General features: G+C 34.9%; 1 protein-coding gene across 7 annotated transcripts in view; it reads right to left on the bottom strand.

Moving 5' to 3' along the window:
• The window catches only part of LOC140150776 (calcitonin gene-related peptide type 1 receptor-like), a 470,039-nt gene that overhangs the window by 206,688 nt on the left and 240,571 nt on the right, over positions 1-22,780 (bottom strand). For all 7 annotated transcript variants that reach the window (XR_011858844.1, XM_072172885.1, XM_072172881.1 and 4 more), the window contains one exon: positions 20,577-20,634. The gene's annotated coding sequence lies outside the window, so the exon portion shown is untranslated. The remainder of the gene's footprint in view (positions 1-20,576; positions 20,635-22,780) is intronic.

The following is a 22,780-nucleotide window of genomic DNA, read 5'->3' as shown; positions in this document are numbered from 1 at the left end:
AACTACATATGTATTACATAAGGCTGAGTTCACATAGAAGTATACGGTATACGGTATTCGCTATACGAAATACGCTCATTCGATCAGGCTGAGTTCATATAGGAGTATACTATGTGAACTCAGCCTGATCGAATGAGCGTATTTCGTATAGCGAATAGCGAGTATGTCAGTTTACCCATTTTCTTCGTCTTATCAAATGCTTGTAACTTTACTTCTTGAGGTCACATTGCATTCAATGAGGTGTCATAATGTGCAGAATTAGAGAGCGCATCTATTAAAAAAGGAATTTGCCCACATATGGTTTAGGTTTTTAAAATTTGGACGGTATACGCTGCACTAAAATCGAACACGCGCGATTCCCACTATACTATACTATACGCAGGTATAGGGCCTTTTCGAATAGCTCTTATGTGACCCGGTACTATGAAATTACCTTGCTCGATTTAATCTATACGCGTGCACCTGCAAAACGTGCATCGTATACCCGAATAGTATACTTCTATGCGATCGTAGCCTTATGTGACCCGGTACTATGAAATTGCCTTGCTCGATTGGAACTATATACGCGTGCACCTGTAAAACGTGCACCGTATACCCGAATAGTATACTTCTATGTGAACGCAGCCTTAGGCACCAGAAAAAAATCAGAATTAATGCTGAATTTATATTGGCCAATATCACTACAGGCAAAATTTACTATATTATCACAATTAACAATAGTAAATTAATTGATTTCATGAATAATAAGGACTGACCAAACATCGATGATCGATCAAAAGATCGAACTAATTTGTTTCTGGTGCAAAGGTGGAAGAGCTAAACATTTTGGCAGTCCGAGAAGGGGAGGGGGCAATTATTATTTGGCAGGCCGTCTGGAAATTTTTTACCAGGAGGGGTCATATTTTTTGGACTGCCCCTAATCTTGATGTGCTCTAATAAAACATTTATACACATTATTGCATCCAATTAAGGGCTGGGGATCGGACAGTATTTATTGTGGGGCATTAGAGCACATCAGACATATCGAATTGCATTCTGAATACGAAGAATGTCCTTCTGATATCAAATAATTTAGATTTTTTGAAATTCGCAATGTAATACACATTTTATGGTAAATGATTAAAAATTGATATTTTTGATATTTAACAGTACTCGAAGTAAAATTTATAAATCTGATGATTTATACTTAAAGTGTATGTAGGTGGGATGAAAAGCCGACGATCAATCGAAAATTTTGACCTTTAGTATTGAAGATATGATTAGGTCTTTTTGGGAAAAAATCTTCAATATGAAAGGTCAAAATTTTCAATTGATCGTCGGCTTTTCCTCCCAAATACATACACTTTAAGAATATATCATTAGATTTATAAAATTTACTTACTGTTATATATCAAAAATGTAGAAAAATATCAAATTTTTATAATTTGTCATAAAATTTGTATTATATCGTGATTTTCAAAAAATGAAAATTATTTGATATCACAAAGACATTCTTCGTATTCAGAATGCAATTCGATATGTCTGATGTGATCTCATGTCCCACAAAAAATACTGTCGAAACGCTCAAAACGCTCATTCCAGATCCCTTAAGGTCGGATAATTTTAGGTGTGTGGGTCGTGTGTATGTGGCGAATATGTGATTACAAAACACTCCTAAAATCATTGGCTGGCATTTTTCTTTACGTATTAAAATCAATCTCAATGTCGTGATACCGGCACGAATTTTATCGGTAATAACTGAAAACAAAGGTTAATATTCATCCAGGTGATCCAACGTTGATGACGTCATAAACTCAAATCAATCATATTGTACGAGTATTATATTACCTTTCCTAATGTTAAGCTGCTGATTAGTCCCATTTTCAAGTTTATTATCAGAGTTTCGAGCAACTTGGTTTTTCAACTGTTGTTACAAGACTGCTTGTCTGTCTGTGGTATTCAGACCAAACCAATTTTGTTGTTTCTGTTATTTTCGTTTTTGCTAATAATGTATCGAAAGAATCTAAATACAAATTGTGATTAGTTTAAACTTAATAATCTGAATTTCACGGCTAATCCTTCAGATATTAACTTATATGCTATAACTGCAAGGTACGTGCCAATATTAGTACAAAGCAACTGTTGTAGTTAATTACGAGATGTGTTGTAAATGTAGCTCCACACGTTCTACAGAAATGGAACAAAGCAACAATGGTGGCAGGCTCGTCCTAACGGGTTTTTTTTTTTGGATAACGGCGTTAGTGTGACTTAAAGCGATATTATATCATTTGCAGAGGAGGATTTTATGGAAAAGAAATGCTAATCTAATTTGTATGAAAATGTTATAATATAGCTTTAAGTCAAGCAAGGTTGATGCAATTTATATGTATTTAGAAATATGCTGAACAGACATAGTGTGGACTTAACAATTTGATAACATTGAGTAAGTTAAATGAACAGCGCAGTTCAATCAACTGTACTGACAAGCTTGGATTTGGTAAGTCATTTACCGCCCTTCCACTAATACGGTTATGCATGACTTATCTACATGTAGTTTAGTCGGAAATCAACTTCTAATAGACTATTAGACGTCTCTAGACGTGCGTAGAAAACATTAAGGTATATTATAAAATTCAGAAAATGTCCCAAGTGGTCAACAGTGATCAAATTTTATACAACAGGGTGACATTAATTTTATGAAAATCTCAGCATTTTTAGATTGTGACCACTGTAGAGCCCCAAAATGTGAAAGTAACCTTTTTGCTTATATAGCAATATTGAATTTGAAAACTGGATTTTGATGTTGCTCCACAAATGACCCATTTTATTTGATCGCATCACATACGCACTGGTCGCTTTTACAGGGTGGTCCCAAAACAAATTCAGACAATTCCAAAGGTTCATATCTCAAAGTTGGAAAGTTTGTTTCAAACTGTTGTTGCAAATTCTAAAAGACTTTCTAAGAGCATTTAGTGATAAAATGAATGCGAAAGATTTTGAATTACAGATATGGTGCCCTAAGTTAAAAGCCAAAATTAATTATACCCACACGTAAATCTGCTGGACACATTACAATACGCAGAAATGTACGTGGCTTGTTTAAGCGTGCAAATAACTTTTTTAAACAGCGAAAAGGAAATGCAGTTAATATCATGCATAATGTTCATAATTAAACGTTGCAGAAGAGTAAGAAAGTCGTTCCGTTATAATGAACGCACAGACGTTTGGTCACTATAAGTTGTTAATAGTCAACAGACTTTCTATGTTTTGGGCATGCATTATGTTTAACGCTATTTTGTTTGTTTATTTCAGAAATACTAATATTTAATAATTTGACTTTTCAGCTGTGAGAAATCAGCTTTTGAAATAAGCTTAAGTTGCTTTTAGACCACATGTAACCCTATATTTTGCACAATTATTGCTTGTTTTGTTTTCGTTTATTGTACCATACATGTCAGATCGTACATCTATAATTCAGTATTCCGTCTTCGTTTTCTGGGGACTGTCTCCGATTACAAAATCGTTTCTTGTTGAATCAGACGATGTCCATGGATTTATTTCACTTTCCAGGATTATTCTGTTTCCTGAAATATAGGCTACGTTTGTATCTATTCAATGCTGCCTCGCAACCAGGTCCCTGTTGGAAAGTAATACTGATTTGTAATTTCTCTGAAAGAGCCAACAATTTATTCTGACGTGTATGACTCGTCAACCTAGTTACTTCAAAGGGGCTATTCCAGTTTAAATACATACACCCCCCATGAAAGACATGACCTTAATTTTCCACACAGTGAGTGTGAATGGGTGACTCAATTTAAGAAAAATACTACCCATGGGTGGGAGATTTAGATCGTGTCTTTCATATGGGAAGTCTGGATTTCAACTGGAATAGCCCAACAGAGGTAGTATTTACGAGGGTAATTTCAGAAGTTCTGCTTCAACTCTAATAAGGTTACTTTTTTCTGTAAAAGGTGACTTCTTCAAGCAGCGTTTTATATTTTGAAGTATCAACTTCAAGTGCGGACTTACAACTAAATCTCTTCCAGATTTGTATAGATGGTAAAATATCTAAAAAAGATTTAATATATCGGAAAATGTAAACATTCCTAAAACAATTAAAATGGCAGAAAATTCTTTTGTACAATAGTAGTAAAAGTGGCAAATTTCAAAATCTATACCCGTTTTTACCTGACTGTATGACAATATTTTTGTGGGCATCAGAATCAGGTGTTTTTTGGGGGGGGGCTGAGGGGTGAGGGTGTGGGTGTGGGTGGCGGTGTGGGTGTGGGTTGCGGTGTGGGGGTGTGTGAGTGGGGGGAAGCAGGGGGGGGGGTGTATGAGTGTGTAGCGTTTTTGTATTTAACAATATAATGTATGCTATACTTTGTTTTCATGGTTTGAACATTAGTTGGTACGGCTTTTAATTATGTCATTGTTTTAATTCCTTTAAATTGCTTGCTACGATTTATAGAAGCAGATTATGAGTATTGCGAAAGAACATTTTGAACAACCTAACAAGTAATGTGTCTAGTGACATTTGGTTTCCCTTGTGACATTTAATTCGTCAAAGTAACACTTTTTACAGCTCTTAGTACGAATCAATGAATATAATGAAAGACAGAGATAGAAAAAGACTAGTTTGCGTCTGAAATTCTGACAACTAGACAGAAAATGCCGTACTGTGCAGGTCGGCAACCAATCACGGCGCGTCTTTGCCCTGGCATCAGACGCGATTTAGTCTTTTTTTATCTCTGTCTTTCATTATAAATAGTTCTGTTTAATGTTCAAATTAAATAAATGGATATTTTAATAAGCCCATATTTTTTTTTTCGCTCAAGTTATGATGAAGCATCTGAATCACGTGCGATTACTTCTGTGTAAACACGGGTAAATTAATTAACCGCTGTTTGTATGTATTGCTCAATATATTTCTTGTTTTAATCGAGTCTTCATAAACTGTATGTAGCTCATTTTAAAACGTTATATAAATCACGTTCAGATTAAACAGGCGTAAATTGATTTGTGACGTTATTTACATTATTTATTTTGTTTTAAATTAGAACAAATTATTTGCCTAAATCTTGAATCCGTCATGTCTCCATAAAGAACGTGAAATAAGCTACTCGTAAAACGGGTCAGCCCGAGGGGTGTTAAAACATAATAATCAGGAAAAGTAGGTCGAAATCGCTGGCTTTTTAAAAGATGTTCATATTTATTCTTTCTAAAGCTACCCCAATGATCAAGAAGCATACGTGATATTTCCTAGGAAATTATATCCCATGGCGGAGGAAAACCTTTAAAGTATATTGCAACATTTACAAAAACTAGGTTTTTTTAATGAATTTCCAACCATTTTTTTACCAACAGATATGCTCCCTTGTAATTTTGAACTGAAGAAATAAAACAAATTCGCCAGTAAATTCCGGTGCATATCACCAATATGCCCGTATCAGTCCGTCGGTCGAGACTGAGGTCAATCGCCTTGATGTGTACGTACATTAGTAGTTCGACTTAATATTTCAGTCACATACTCATAATGCACCTAAAGCTTTGATTTTTGCATGGGATGTTAGTTCATTAAAGTAGATTACAGTCATGTAAAAGTCAGAACTTTGCTCAAAACAGAGGGCGTCCTTCACATCAGCAAATGTTACAGTATTGCTTTAATTCTATTTCCTTAAAAATGATTTATATAATGCTACCGATTTTAGAATAAGTTTATTTCATGCACTTGTAAAATTCCATACATATATCTTCTCTCGCGAAATGTTTCTGTGCTTTACTAAAATGATTTTGGTTGTGATAAAGTAATGTTCAATCTACAACAGATGACGGAGCAAGTAATATCTAATGGTTTCGAATTCTTTGGGGTCAGCTCCTAAAGTTTTTCACCCGGGATACTAAAACGCTTTATGACTTGAACTAATCGTAGATCATCCTTTGAGCTCAATTTAGTGATACCAATTTTAATCCACCACCTTAACCTTAAAGGTCGACCATGGGGTGTTTGAGGCAATGTGTAAGTAAAAATCAGTAAAAACCATGATTTTCGTTTTGCTCTTGTAAAATTATTCTAAGGAATATGGATTTAAATTTGATGTTCAAATATCATATCTCATTTCTAACTGTCGGACTGCTAATGCACATTATTGTCTGAACAAAATAATTAGTCAAACTACACTACCAAACGATCAACCATGCGCGACGCACACCGACATCGCCTGGCTAATAATTACTTTGTTAGCAGAGATACTAAAATAAATACCCGGGATCGATACACGTTAATTTGCTATGCACGAGTTTAATAAGAGAAGAAAATCTTTGGATACCGGTGTAGAAAATGATGAATATCTCCCGTAAATGATTTCGTATAAAGAAACCATATGTGGTTCCTTGCACACGAATATATATTTTGAACAGATATGATAGTCGTTAGCTTGCGCTTTGAGACAGTAGCTTGCGTCTTGAGTCAAACACTGACAACAATTCCGCAATAATTCTGATTTATATGTGCCGAATTATATAGACGAATCCAACGAGCCAAGTCATGGTCAGGATTTGGTCGGCCATCTTTGGGTAGCCGCTAGCACCAACCTGGTGTTTTGAGTGCCCAATTGTGCAAATAAAAGCCGCCTAACACCTAGAGAAGATGCAAGGACGAGGAGGGTTAATAGAATAATATATACAATAGAGATAATTCCGCAGGTAATCCCGTCGCATCTATTCATACATAGTCCTTTTGTTCGCAAGTACATCCATTTGTAGCGTTTGATATGGTGTATGCATAGATACCGCGTGTAGTTAATCCGATTATTATATGGCACTTCAACAGCGAATAGACCATGTAGAAGCTGTGTGTTTTGCCGAAGGGAACTATATTGTGTTGTTTTTGTCTACCTGTGTTTTCGGGGAAGGTGTAACACGGGTGATGGAATGCAGTTTAAAATTTCCGCCAAGGCCGAATCATTTCACATTTTGGGTGCATTGTAGCCGACGGCTACCCAACTAAAGGCTGCTAGTCAGGTGTAGGAACGCGTGGATTTGGATTCGTCTATAGCGCAGTGTATAGGCTAATCGTGAAGGTTGTCTAAAAGAATGATGACCTATGGCATACCATGCTTGACTGACACCCAGCGAGGTCAGTCACCGAGTTAATCGGGGCTATTGTCAGTAGCCTTAGTCAGATGTCCTACTCAAAACTATTAAACAGGTTGATATGTATAATGGCCATGCGTGGGGGTGGATTCAATCTACCATGGCGATTTCTGCCATGAAGATATCTGGGCGATGACAGTGTGCGACGTCATGGTATCTGATTTTTATTTCCTAAAACATCGGCAATAAGAAATGCGCTTTTAAGACTTTCATGTCGCTTGCCGCAGCGGACGTATCAGCCAATATTACAGGTCTTAATTGTGTCCAATCGTCTGCAATGTGTGTGCCAGCGGCATGACAGTATGAAACCAGCATAAGTGCAAATCCCTGTAGCGTCGACTGCTAGTGTACATTGGTTAATCATGGGTTCCGAATTCGACAGCTTCAATATGCTATTCCAGTTGAAATTCATACACCCCCTATCGAAGACATGACCTTATAATCTTCCACACGGGGGTGTAAATTTCAAATGGAGTCACCCATTTAGGTAACCCAATTTGTGCAAGATTAAGGTCATGTCTTTCAACTGGAATAGGCCATTTTGATGTTTCATGTCAGAATACATCTTTACAAAATTTTGTTTGCCACTTGTTTACTTGATCTTTGCTTATTTTTGTATGCAACAGTCTGAATTTTAATGAAATTCAAGTGTTTTGGTTTGACAAATGATTTATAACGCCTTCGGGGTTAATCCACTTAAGGTGTCGTCACCCTAAATACGACACTACAAGTGTGATCATACGACCATGTCGGCCACTGACACATCGTATAAAATTGTGAGAGAATGTCTTGATGGACCTTCGTATAAAAATACGTATAACAAGTTTAACTTGGTAGATTAAATCTTCCCTGATTAAATATAATTGAATATGAATTTGTCCAATAATGCTTTAACATCTAGCTATGCTTTAATTCTGATTCGTCGCATTGTGTTGTGTTTATACGAGGATTCGGACACTTAAGCATTTTTACTGTATCATACAGACCGCAAAAGAATGACGGTGTCAGTTATTCTCACCCCTTCATATCTGCTCTGCGTGCTAGCCATAGGCCTCAACATATAAAGTAAAATTGTTGAGATTTCTTGTCAAAATATCAAGAGCTATCTTAAGAACTACTGAACCAATACTAGGCTTGTTTGTACTCATTTTAATGCAATTTTCATGCTGATTCCAAATATGGTCATGAAAATTTACATTTCTGAAATTTTTGAATTTGTAAATTTTTTTTGAAACATGTGGTCTGTAATCGACACCCGCGTGAAGAGAGTTAACAAAGACAGATATGTCATGAGCCAGCAGCCAATAACTAAATCTTTTTGCTCAGAAGTAAGACCTCATTCGTTAAAATCGGTCAAGAAATAAAGACACGGTGATCTAAAACCCCAAGGAACATGCAAAATCAAAAGTCGCAGTTTGCTCTATTGTATGCCCTATTGTACACAAAGCGTTGGCAAACAATGGGATTAGCACCCTGCTTTCCATTGATTAGAATATTGAAGTGCAACTTTTGATTGAAAAACATTATAAAAAAATGGCAATTACCTCCTTTTGCCATAGTCTTGCAGTATAATAGGTACATTGGGTCGAGATTTTCGTATAAAATATGGAAAAAAGTTGTCATTGTAGTTTGTTTGCCGTTACGAGGATATAATAGAATTTAGGATGGTCGAACCTTACATGGGCGTACGATTATTCGAGGATTGACACTTCTCCGCGCTCATCGGTAGCACATATCGATCAGATGTTACTTTAGAATAGGAGATATATAACATTAACTGACACCATTGATATGAATAGCTGAAGCGACACAATGTCGTTATGTTGAATGCTAGAAAATTACTGACTACACGCTGATGAAACAAATATGATTTAAATGTATCTATTAAGATATTTTATGTTCAGAGAAGCATAAAGACTGATATGTCTCGAAACTATAAGCTGAGACTTGTCAAAAGGTTTAAATAAAACAAGTGAAATATGTCACACGTAAAGGTTATTAGAGGATACATGGTAAAATTTCAAACCACTGAACTAATTTGAGTGACTTACACTTAAAGGCCCATTCAGTGATTTGCTCATCAGGAGGATCGTAAAAATCATCAAAATTCAGATTTTGGCAGCTTTGTTAGCGTGAGTGTCATAGATTGTCAATACTACTGTTTGTCGCTTCTGAATCATTTTTTGCCAATTTTTTTTTACAGCAAAAATAGCTAATGACAATTTTAATGACTTATCATTCTTATGCAATTTTAAGCATTTTGAAGCATTATAGGATAAGTTTAGATATGATAAACATTCTTTGAAATGTAAAAATTTAGATTCTTTAAAAATTCTAATATTTCAGAAATGTACTTTTTCATGACCAGAATTTAGATTCAACATGAAAATGTATTGAGTACAAACAAGGCTAGGATTGTTTCAGTGTTTCTTAAAATAGCTCTTGATATTGTTTTGAGATATTTTCAGAGAGCATTAATTACGATAACCCAAAATACGTTTATTTTGTACAACTTTTAAACCATTAACTTTCCAGTGCTTATTTCTCCAAAATTAGAAGCAGAACGTATTATTAAACATGTCATATTTCAGAAACGTGCAATTATATGCAACATAGTAAAATGAATGATCAAAGTAGATTTTAAAAAACCTCTTAAACTTTGCAGTGCAATATTCGCGAGCAGATAAATACATTCGCAGGAGTAAAGCTGAATTTATACTCGATCGCCGAGCGATGCGTTTAATCGCTTTTGAAAAAGCGATTTGCAATCGCCGAATTTTGCGATGCATCGCCCGTCGCTTTTGCATTTATACTTCTCACGGCGATAGCGAGTGCAGACGACAATTAAAATATTCTAAATGTCACAAAATACATTTTTAAAACATGAGTTGCTGTCAATAATTATTGTTTTGAATTAATTTATCACCAAAAGTTAAAAATCGAGAAAGGTAAATTAATTAGCAAAATAATAGATCCAGTTGGTTGTATATGATTGGTTGACGCATTCACGTGTCAAGCGATATCGCTGGGAAGTTGAGATTTCTTCAACTTGCAAAAGCGACGTCGTTTTGCCTCCGCGATTTGAATCGATTGATCGGCTTGACGCTCTGGAAATGTAAGTAAATATTGAGCATGCGTGAAAATCGCTTTCCTGCAAAAGCGATCGAGTATAAATTCAGCTTTAGTCACGAAACATCAAAAACATTGAAAACGGCGATCAATGACACTGCTTTATTCTGTAGTGTGATATTTTGAGAATGTGAATTAAATCCTAGACATGAATTATCACGTCATCATTATAACACTAACTGTGTCTCGTAAAAGTCATATTTACACTCCATATCGTAATCATGGTGACATTATCAATCATAGCGTGCTCATATAAGTATTGGAAAAATCTCCGTGCTTGCAACATTTGATAATATTCTGCAGCGATGGAAGACAGTATGTCCATTTATCAAATTATATCAGTTAATGCAAACGTGGCTTTGTGTATGATAGCTTTATTAAGTGTGCTTTGAAGATACAACAGAAATGCCCTTCTGCACAGCATTGGGCTATTCCAGTTAAAATCCATACAACCGTACGGAAGACATGGCCTTCATATCCCACACAGGGAGTGTAGATTTCAAATGGATTTCCCCATTCAGGTAACCCCATTTGACATTCAAACTCCCTGTAGATTAAGGTTCCGAATGAAGGTTTATGGATTTCAACTGGAGTTGCACATTTTATCAGCCTTTATATCATTCCGTCTTTTTAATATTTTATCATTTTTCAAACGCGATATGTACATTTAGCGACATCGGCATTGCTAATTCCTAAAACATTGTCGGATGGTTTTCGCAGTTTTTGTACACGCTGAACTCTGACCTATCGGAGAAATTGCTTTAATTAGTATTCATTCAATTATTGTTGTAATAATGTTATCATTAAAATATCATCGCGGTTAAAGGAAAATAAAAAGGGGAGAAAGACTGTTAAAAAAACATTATTTTACCAGTTTGATACTCAACAGTCCTGATGAACTTATTCAAGAAGATCTCACTACCTAGCCAATTAATTGATTGCTCATGCGTATTTATTATTCTTTGTCCTCACTGACTTTAGTAAAGCTTTTGATCTGATTGACCATAGCATTCGTGATTTACTTGATTACTTTCTCATCAAATATATGACAACGTTCAATTATGCTTAAAATACAGAGAATTTGAATACTCTCTCACGGTTGTTTGATGACATGTAAAACTAAGTCATTTTAAAGAAAAGTTGAACAATGATGGCGCTATTAATCTAAAATCTTGTTGGCATCTTTACAAGAGGTAGACACTTGTAAAATGGTATTAGAACATCAAGAAATGTAAGGTACAACTCATATTATTTGGCTAATATAAATGTGAAATATATATAAATAGCGCCCTCAATTTGCACACAAATGTATAGTTTATAGAATTAAAATTACCACAAATAAGCAGAAAAAGATGAATAAATTGAAATAGAAACGAAAATCTATATTATAAAATTGCTACAAAATATATGTGTGTATACAGTTTATTACTGTGATAGTAAATATACAAAAAGGGTGCAATCCCAAATGTCGTCAGCATTTTAAATCTAAATTTATCTCGTAATCAAGAATGTTGATATGCATTACCTTAAATTGCTTCAAAAGGTTGTAAGTACTAGTATCTTTTATGTTTATAATTTGCAATGTGTACACAGTATCATGTGTCTTAATATTTTTTATCCTTAATATCTTATTCAATTTTGTAAACTGTCGTAATTTGTTTTTTAAATTTAGCCTCCGGACTACTAGAACACTGTCTAAATTAACTTGAAATGAAAGAATATACGTGGTGATATGGAGTACCATATCAAGTAATCTGTGTTGTATGGTCTCTTGGTATTCCTTACTTGTGTATTCAATTTCTGATGTCCCAACATTCATTGCGGTCTTGGGTGAATGTGACATTACCTGGATTATTTAAATGATGGAATAAGGTTAATGTACTTTGCTGGAAAATGAAATCCTGCAAAGCATCACGGGATAACATCAGCTCATCCTTTATTCGCAACCAGGGTCGTTAAAAGGACAAGTTATTTATAGAAATGTCACAAATTAAATTCGTGCGTAAATTAAGTTTCTCAAAACTGTTGATTGCCTTTAAGAAAATTACTCCTTCCGGTCGTAATATTGTATCCGTTAGTCCCGTTGGCAATTCTAAACTAGCAGCAAACCATAGAAGCGACATTATACATCTTACATATTTATTTGTCCTCAGTATATTTTTCATTAACTTAATTCCTGAAGCCTTTTCAACTCCGGTCCTCTTCATATTTTACGTTAAATGGATTATTTTTCAACAGATCGTCTTTACATCGTTATAAGCGTGAATACAAAGTGATAAAGAACAAAAGTTATATAATCCAAAGCCATAATGTACGATCTCTTAAAACATAAACTGATTGCTTTGTGTGGGTGGGTGTGTGTGTGTGTGTGTGGGGGGGGGGGGGGGTAAACTGATTTTTCCGCACATCTGTAGTGTTTACACATGTCCCAGCCTACACTTATCTGGAATCAGCATTATTGTTTAAAATGGGCAGAAATCTTTACTGAAAGTTATTACTAATATTATTTCATCATTTTTGTTCAAATAATAACAAAGTTTAACATTATAGTTATAACAATATCACATAGCTCTCTCGTATTGTTTGTCGAGTGTTATGGAGATCGCATAAATACCATAATAATGGTTAGTTTGTGTTGGTCAATATCTCTACATGCAAATATTTATATCCTATCACAATCAACAATAGTGAATTAATTGATTTCGTAAATGTTAAGGATCAACCAAGCATCGATGATCGATTAAAAGATCGAACATAAGAAGGTTGTTGACTTCGATCGGGTGAGCACTTGGGGTTTTTGCCACCTTTAGACCCCTCACCACGCTGCGTAAGAATCTGGTAGCACCTAAGGACCGCACTGAAAAAGAAGATCAAACAGGAGTTATATACCACATTCCATGCACGGATTGTAGCTCTGTCTACATTGGTAAAACCGGTAGAAAACTCAAGTTCAGACTTAAGGAGCATAAATCAGTTGCTCCAAGTGCCAATTCTCCTGTATCTGCTCATACCAAGTCCGGTCACAATATTGACTGGGACGGAGTTACTATTTTGGAAAAGGACAGCAGGAACGATACAAGGAAAATTCGCGAAGCGATCCACATTAGGAGAGACCCGCAGCCCAAAATCAACACCTCGCAGGGGTACGAACTATCTCCAGTTTACAACAGTTTGCTGAAATCAGTGAAACCAACTGGCAACTCTAGTAGAAGATCTTCTAGAAACACTGATTTCAGCAGCATCTCACACACCATCACCCACTGAGGAAGGAACCAGTTGGTTCTGAAATATTTGGGAAAATAACCTGGTGAGTGCAGTTGAAAGTTTTAATCTTTTTACTTCTTGTTATTCTATCTGTCTATCGGAAACAATGCGCAGATATCCAGTTAGAGAAAGTAAGGAAACATCCATTAACACCCAGCACAGTGCTACAGGGTGTATCAAAATGATTGGTACCGAAGACTTTTTTTTTTTGCCGATTTTTTTTACTATTTTTGGGGACAGTTTGGGGTTAATTGTTTAAATATTTGTAATTATAGTAGTTTTATCTTCTCTAAGAATTTTAGATCATAAAGATAGCACATTCTATTCAGAAGTTATATGATTCTAAAAGAAAGTAGGTGTTTTTACACTTTTCATCGTAACGCTGGATCAGTAGCGCACCATTTTCAAAGCTCTATTTTACTGCAAATACCTTGTGAGGATGATATGTTGAAAATCATGGATATGTTTAATATTTTCCTTGCCTAATTCTTCATTCATAATATATATAAATGTTATAATCAATATTTATTGCTTGAGAGTAATATTATTGACTTGAATAATTTAGGTGGGGTGAAAGAAGTTTGCGTTTCAACACCATCCAGGGCGGTAATTTAAATTGTATTATTGAGATTACTAAGTAGATGGCGTGGCAGAATGACTATAGACTGTAGACAGTGTAGGTTAGTTTAGACCTGGTAAAAGGTATTGAAATGGCTCCACAGTATTCCACACTTCAGTGTGCATTCATAGTTAAGAATTACTGGTAGACACGAAGCTATGGAGAAGTGCAGAGAATATTTAGGAGACAGTTTCTAAGAGTAAGGCGTATCCCATGCAAACATGCTATAACTTGCAATGCTTCAAAATTTGATATGGGCAGTTACATAATGGACCCATCCCAGGTGTTAAGTTCAAGATAGGGCTTCACCTCACACTGCCAGAGTCGTAAGACAGGGACTTCAGGAACTGTCTTTCTAAAGGCATGTGTAAAGCAATTTTATGTTATGTATACTGAGGCGAGATATTGAAGAGTATGTATACAATAAATGGTTCAACCGTTCAAGCAGTGAACCTATTCATCTTGTGTTGTGTAAGTCAAACCATGATTACGTCGATCTTCGTTTAAATGACAATAGCTCCCAGATGCATCAACCTATCAACTTCAGATTGATAGATCAACAAGTTAACATATGCCCCTTTCTATTTATAGTACAAAAACTATATTAATTAGCAATTTTATATTTTTGATATATTTTTGAAAATGTGACATAGCCCGGTACCAATCATTTTGATACACCCTGTACTCACTATGCAGCCTTTCCGTCCAAGGTCAGAACTATGAGCTGATATATTTTAAGAGGATGGTTTTATACCCAACCCTGCCTTATAAGGGTTGAAATCGATCAATTTAGGAACTTTCCTGTTCATATTCACAAGTATTTCAAACATCATTATGTAATTGACGCTACTAAATGCATACACTTTAAATATCGACAACAGAAAACTTTGTGATATTATTTAAAAGCGAAATCCATTTTTATACTGTTCAAATGACGCATACCAACATAGTATTATCATAATTATTGAAAGGCGAGGGTCTAGAATTGTCAAAAGATACATTTTTTGCATAATCAGAAAAAGTGGGTGCACTTAATCATTAAAGTACCGAAAACTTTGTCGAGTTAATTTTCCATAGTGAAACTGTAGTGCGCCCAAACAGTATTCTTCTTGTGTGCACTGGGCCATATAATTCAGTATGCTTGTAGAAATGCAACGAATAAGTTTGAAATTACTAATTTTGTTCTATAAGGTAAATCATATAGCGATCTATTGAGCATTCTTCCAAAAAATAAAGTGGGTGGGAAACATTGGAATACAGTCATTAACAATATCAAGTTTCGTACTGTTACTGCCTAGAAATGCACTTTAAATTGCCACAAAAAAGGCAATCTTCTCTTTACAATACCGGGATAAATTGACCTCTACAAGTAGCTTAAATTGCAATTTCTGCCAAGTCACAATCAAGTATCACAAAAATGAAATAAATAACCTTAATCCACAAGAATAAATACTATAAATAAAATGACATGTTTCTTCATGGTCAAACCATAATTAATCTCAGCGAATTTCTCTCGGTCTTTCAAACCAATTATCGTGAAGAGCCTTGTTTGTATATTTGCACTGTTGAAGCTAATTAGGTATTCCACTTGAAATATATACACCCCTATGGAAAACATGACCTTAATCTCCCACACAGAGGTTGTAAATTCCATATGGAGTCACCCATTCAGGTAACCCCATTTACATGTGTGGGAGATTAAGGTCATGTCTTCCATAGTGGGTGTATGGATTCCAACTGGAATAGCCTAATTGGCGGCCAGTAGTGACCGTGAATTGAAGTGCTATTGATTTTTAATAGATACCTTTTAAACAAATAATCAAGTTGTGGTTTTAGTACAAAAAGAATAGATTTTTCTCAGCTGAATTGCAAATGAGCTAACGTAAACCACACACTACAGAAAGAGAGTTATTAAAAAGTAACATATATTAAGCCCACTCAAAAATCGACGCAAATATGGCTACTTTAAAAATATAAGAAGACAATTGTTCTTTTTGACACGTAAGCTTGTAAACCAGGATTTCGAATAAAGACAATTTAACAAGGTAAGTATAGGACGTACACGTAAAGCAATAATAAAATGAATATTAAATCTGTTCATCTGGACTTATAATTTTTGATAGGGACAGTATCGATTCTCATCCAAGACGCATCATCAGGCTGACTGATCAGGCACTGAACTATTGACCTGTGACACAGTTGATGGTGTAACGCCACAAGAGAGTCTTCGTTGTATTTTTTTATAGTGCGTCGTAGGTCCTTGAAAGGTTGCGGCGAAGGCCCCTCCTCGATTGAGCGAAGGTTCCTCCCGCCGGACATGTATGGTAACCTTTACCCCTCTTACAAACCCCGTATGTTCTCTATCCTGTGACGTCATACCATCAACTGTGTCACAGGTCAATAGTCAAGTTCCTGATTAGTCAGCCTGGTGTTGCGTCTTGGATGAGACGCTATACTGTCGCTATCAAAAACAGTAAGTCCAGATGAACAGATTTAATATTCATTTTATTATGTTTATCTACCTGGATGACTGAGAATATTAACAAATTTGACGTAAAGCAATGTTTAGAGACAATTAATTACTTTTAGTGACTGTCAGTGTTTATGTGTTCTACCAAAACAATATTCGTAATTTACATTAAAGAGGGAGAATTATCTGAGAATCATTTTATTCTAGAATCCAAATAATGTGTTAAGATATAAAATAGCAACGCTTGCACAGTGTATTTTGAACATGAGAGGAATGTCCTTCTGATATCAAATAATTTTGATTTGTTTTTAATTCGCGATATAAAATTTTTTTTATTGGAAATTATTCAAAATTTATATTTTTGACATTTTACAGGCCTCTAAGTAAACTTCATAATCGAATGATATGTACTTAAATTGTATGCAGCTGGGGGGAAAAGCCGTCCATCATTTGAAAATGTTGACTTTTGTAGTGAAGATATATATTTTCCCCAAAAGACCTTAAAATCTTTTAGAAAACTTTATCCGATTCCTTAAGCAAACATAATATTGTCACAGCTACTTGTTGTTTGCACTTTTAAAAATAATGTACGATATAATATTTAACAAGGGAGTTTTGAATTGTCGATTAATAAAATTCAATTATTATTATATTGTTTTACCCATGCGTGAATGACAGATGGCATTATGGTAAAGGAAGTGATTCTTTACTCAAAATCAATCATTTCTTCTTAAATCGCTTCTTTTTTTTCATTTGGTTTCTAAATTTAAATCCAATTTGAAATACAATATGATGATTTTGCAAGATGAGTCAACTTGACCTCACACCGTCTTGTTATGCTTCCTTGGGAGTCATTGTATTTTAAATCAAGTAAAAAGTCAACCGTTTTGTAGAAGAAATATACATCTTGATGTTTAAGCGACTCACAATGAAATACTTTTCACACAAAATGCTCTATACTTTGAATGAACTTGAAGGGAAGAGACAATAAACTTTGATTCTAATAATTCTGACAACCTATAGAAATTACGGATTCTCTACGTTTGTTCGAGATAGTAATGAGTCATAAGTAATCCAAAGTCATAAGTAGTCCGATACACACATAATAACATATTGTGTCCATACGGGTCGCATGGGCACGGTAAATGCCGTATTGGGATGGATATTCTGTATTAGCAAACGTATGGGCACGGTGTATCCCGTTGTCAAAATACCATGTATTTTAGTACAGTGATAGCGCCCACTGTAGGTCGAAACTCACTTTAGTACAGTTAATAAACATTTGAGATAATATGCGACACCATATCATATGAAAAGCAGAATACCGGTATGTTACAAATCGAAAAGAGGTATGAGGTTGTATGCTGTAATACAGAATATCCATTCCAGCATGGCATTTACCGTTCTCATACGACCAATATGGACACAATGTGTTATGTGCACATATGTGTGTATTGAGTGTCTTTTGTGTGTATTGAGTGTCTTTCATTTGAACTTGCCTTCAGTTTTTGACTTGAATTTTATTTCTATATTTATTTAAATATTTTTTTAAACTACAGTTGCAGTATGTAGTTTTCGTTGTTTGCTTTTATATTTTGTTGTCTGTTTCTGAAGAAAAGCAGTTTATCTGCTCGAAACGTCGGTTGTATTTTTGTTAACTTTGTCTACCATCCCTGTGGTTTTGGATTTTTTTCTAATGCAGACGTAACAATGCATGTACACCATTCTGGTTTACATACTGCATTAGTTTTTATCTTGTCTTTGTCTTTGTTCCCCACACCATGTTGGTATACCTGGCTCGAATCTTTCTGTTTTTATATATGCTAGGTATCCTCTTGTATCATCCCTTGATCCTTGGTGTATTTTGTACCTTGTCCGTTGGAGGCACCATTACCTACTTTGTCTTTTGTGTGTCAAACGAGGGAGGATTCTTACATGCAAACAATGCATAACATCAACTGATGTCATTAGGTTACAAGTGCCTTAAAAATATGTCACATGTCACCATATTTTGGTACCAAACATTGCCTGTAGCATCCAAATGCCTCATGCGAAGGTCATTGCAAAAGGTTAGCGTATGTAAATCATTGTGCCATCTATGGTCATGTACTGCATCTGACTATATTACAGCCTGTTCCTTTGGTAACCTCATTGATAGATAGGATAGCTTGAGGGGAATTCAAGTTGTGAAGTGAAAATGCAAATTTGGTGTAAGGCAGAAGTAAAGTAATGCAATATAAAGTAATTTTTGCAACCATTTTAACACTTTCCTGGTTTAACTTTGATGTCTGGCCTACGTTCAGTTCTTGACAAACGAAGTAATATAATAACCTCACCGGTAAAAGATAGCTGTGCTATGGTGATGCGCGTGGTAACTTAATGCAAGTTCACGGTGATATGAATTATAATTGCTCAAAAAATGAAGGTCTCCAAAGAACACAACTTGGCATTTATATTTGCTGCATTGCTGTATAATTTACCTTGTTGTGTTAGCATAAGATACCTCTGTGATGTTTTCCCTCGAACTATATATGTTATAACTAGTTTCTTCCTAATTTAATTTCTACTGCTATTCTCAGGACATTTTGTCTATATCGTTTACTTTATCGGTTATATTAAATTTCATTGTAAACTCAGCAATATTTCAGAAAAATCATGATTTGACATTCACGTGTGCAATTATTGAATATTTATACACGGATGATTTGATTCATATTTGATGTTGTAAGCTCTGTTTCATGTGTTAAAGTAAAAATACGCAAGGTTATGAACAAAGGAGCGTCAACCTTTCATTCATTTACAGAGTGCAATTGATCACAGCATGCATGTCAAGCAGAGCTTTATTTTACAATCAACAGCGCTAAAAGTACGTATGCGGCATCACGAACTTTCCTCGATCAAAGAGCTTTTAAAAAGCTGGAAATGTACTTCACTCTTGTGATAGATGCCCTTTGTGCCCTTGTTATCACCTTTTTCCCTTTTGTTTAATCATCACGTACATTTTTCATTCAAAAAAAAATCTCTCAGTCATTTTATTGAATTCTTATTGAAAATTTTGACCTTTTGTATTCAAGATATTAAGTTTCCCAAAAAACCTTTTATGAAACTTCATTTTCAATACGAAAAGTCAAATTTTGATATGATGGTCGGCTTTTTCTCCCAACTACATTCACTTTTCACTATATCGACATATCATTTGATGCTTGTCTTGAAATAATGCAATGACAGAGTTTCAAGGTTCAAACGAAATGAAGGTAGTAAATTATTCCATACTTTTTTTGATAATTTTAATAATTTGCCATAATTTTTATAATTATTGTATCTCCAATTAAAATAATTAAAATCAGAAGGAAATTCAATTTTGGTGTGTCTCATATCCTACAGAAATACTGTGCAAACGTGGGTGTTTGAGCCCTTAAAGAAGTTGTAAAGATTTCTTTTAAAACTCTACATAAAGTCTGCACAAGATGTAACGCAGCTGTTGTAAATACGTCTATAGCTTCAGAACTAATAATTGTTTAACTAATTAAACATTGTAATAACTAATAATAAAAAAGAAGTATAATTTATTTTACGCACATTTTGATACCAAATTTGCCCATAGAGCAGTGTTTTGAAACAAAGATACTCGAATTTAAAAGTTGCAGCTATTTGTATTGATTTGAAGTAAGGCGCGAAGATAATGACGTGCTTTACGTGCTACAGTGCTGGCATAATAACCATTGATCGCTGTAAAATGCAACTTTTAAATTCGGGTATTTTTCTTTTTTTTTAAAGCACTACTGCGTTGTTAATGTTGAACGAAATTTGGGAAATGGGGTATCAAAGTATCAAAATTCGCGTAAATGAATCACTCTTCTCTCTATGTTGAAATATTGTGAAAACAATTATTAGTTCTGAATCTATAGGCGTATTTATAACACTTTAGATCAGACAGTAGTGTATGTTAAATAAACTTACCCGCTGTACGGCTGTCTTCTCTAGGCCTAATTCCTTTTATACGTAGTCAAAAGTCTCGCTGAAAATGAAAAAAATAAATGCAGAAATTATTATTATCATTATTCCCTTTCGCTATGGACACGTTATTGGGGTATTTTAAATGTCAATTAGAGCACACCTCTCCAAGTATATAATACGGAGAACCCATCAAGTATGTCACCGTTTTAAATATCTTGGTTCCATGATTAGCTCTAGCACCAGTGAGTACTCCCGACGGATGGCGCTTGCATGGTATGCATTTTGGAAACTGGAGCTTCTGTGGAGAAGTACAACAATCACTGTTGCAACAAAAGTCAAGTTTTTTTCCACGCCACTTGTGTTACAGTATTACTCTATGGCTGTGAGTCCTGGGTGATATCTACTGACATGGAAAATAAGATCAACGCTTTTGGTACATAATGTTACAGGATAAGCTGAACATCAAGCGCATTGACCATGTTAGTAATGAAAGGATCTAAAAGCGCAGTGCAGTTATACCATCACCAACACTATACCTCTTATCAACTCTGTCAAATCACGACAACTACGATTCCTGGGACATATCCTGAGGATGCAGGTAGATGAACCATGCAGAAGATATGCTCTCTACACCCCATTACATGGTAAAAAGAAGACCTAGAAGGCAAAGAACATCCTACTTGTCTTATGTGCAAAAACTGTTGGGGACTTTGACAACTCTTTACTGCCAGTTGCCATTACCACTTTGGCTTCAAATCGTAGTACATGGAGAAACTTTATAGTCGCCTGCTTCGAAATGAAATGAATGAAATGAAACGAATCTATAGAGGAGTTCAATTTGTTTTGGGAACTTTTTGACTGTCTACATACAAAAATATTAAGCATAAAATTGTTCACAAGCAAAAATTCTAAATTTGAGGTCCTCATTTCGTAATATTTTATACATTTTATTGCGTTTCAAAACCTTTTTCCAGTAACATTAGCAACTGAAATTCCAGTCGTTTTCAGGATGGAAACCTGAAATCCATACATTTATATGGAGTGCACTTATGCTCTTGGAATGTTTATGAACGTAGATAAAAATTTTTATAGCATCATAAAAAGTACTCGTATCATCAAGAAAAATACTCTCGTCAGGTAGATTTTTACTAATACAACTTGAAATAGCAACGTTGGTTTAAGACTATATCGTAAGCGCTATTAAACGAAGTTCATCTTCAACTTCATTATTTTTAGATCGCATTATACATAATCTATTTTCTAGTAGAATTTTGGGGTTCGAATGACGACCTTTCTCAATAATAAGATTATGAGCTTCAATGCGAAGTTTACAAAAACAAAATTGTGTGAGAGCAATTAAGAATGAGGATTTAATTTTCTAAAGAAACTGAAGTCTTGATTTTGTGATGTGTATGGTGTTTTGTTTGAATGTTACCAATATAAGATCATTACCATTAAGAGGTAAAGTAGATTCACGATAGGAGCCGACAAAAGTAATGATAGATTTTTATGCAATACAAAAGATTTATTTCAAGCATTTATCTTTATCAAGTTAACGTATTATAACTGAAACTTCCCTATAAGTACATTATATAATCATTTCGTAGTGGTTTTTGCACACGGTCGAATAACAAATCACTATAAACCGATCCTTTCTGACACATAAATTAAATTTTGGATTTATGAAGTGCCTTAAGAGATTCGCCGAGCGCGGAGATTGACCATGGCAAAGTTGGCTTTGTAAGGTAACAAAAGTGGTGACGTTTAAAATTCATATAATATACGGGTGCGAAAGCGGACGTTTTATAGTTGGACGCTTTTCGTCAGTATGTGGTGATTATGATGGGATCCGTTTCATGAAGACTTGAATCAGCAATTAAGTTTGCTTTTACACCAGAATTAACGTTTGATCAATCAAACTTCTACCCTTATCAGATAAGTACGACAATTAAAATGAAAAGAATACGCTTCGCCCTATATCATACAGACTTGTTGTAACAAAAGGCTGTAAGTTTAGAAGGTTAGTTCATTCCTAGGTTTATTGAGGGCGCTATTTACACTTATGAAAGTCTGAAGTTTTGCAGATAACATACACTATCTCACACATTTAGAAGTTTTTACTACTTTGATATGGCAGAACGTATCGTGAAGTTAGATAGTGCTGCAAAGTTGTTATGACAATATACCGTAAAACCACGTCTACAAAC

Source organism: Amphiura filiformis, chromosome 4 (genome assembly GCF_039555335.1).
Source record: "Amphiura filiformis chromosome 4, Afil_fr2py, whole genome shotgun sequence".
Classification (NCBI taxonomy): domain Eukaryota; kingdom Metazoa; phylum Echinodermata; class Ophiuroidea; order Amphilepidida; family Amphiuridae; genus Amphiura; species Amphiura filiformis.
This window is presented reverse-complemented; position numbering and strand designations above follow the sequence as displayed.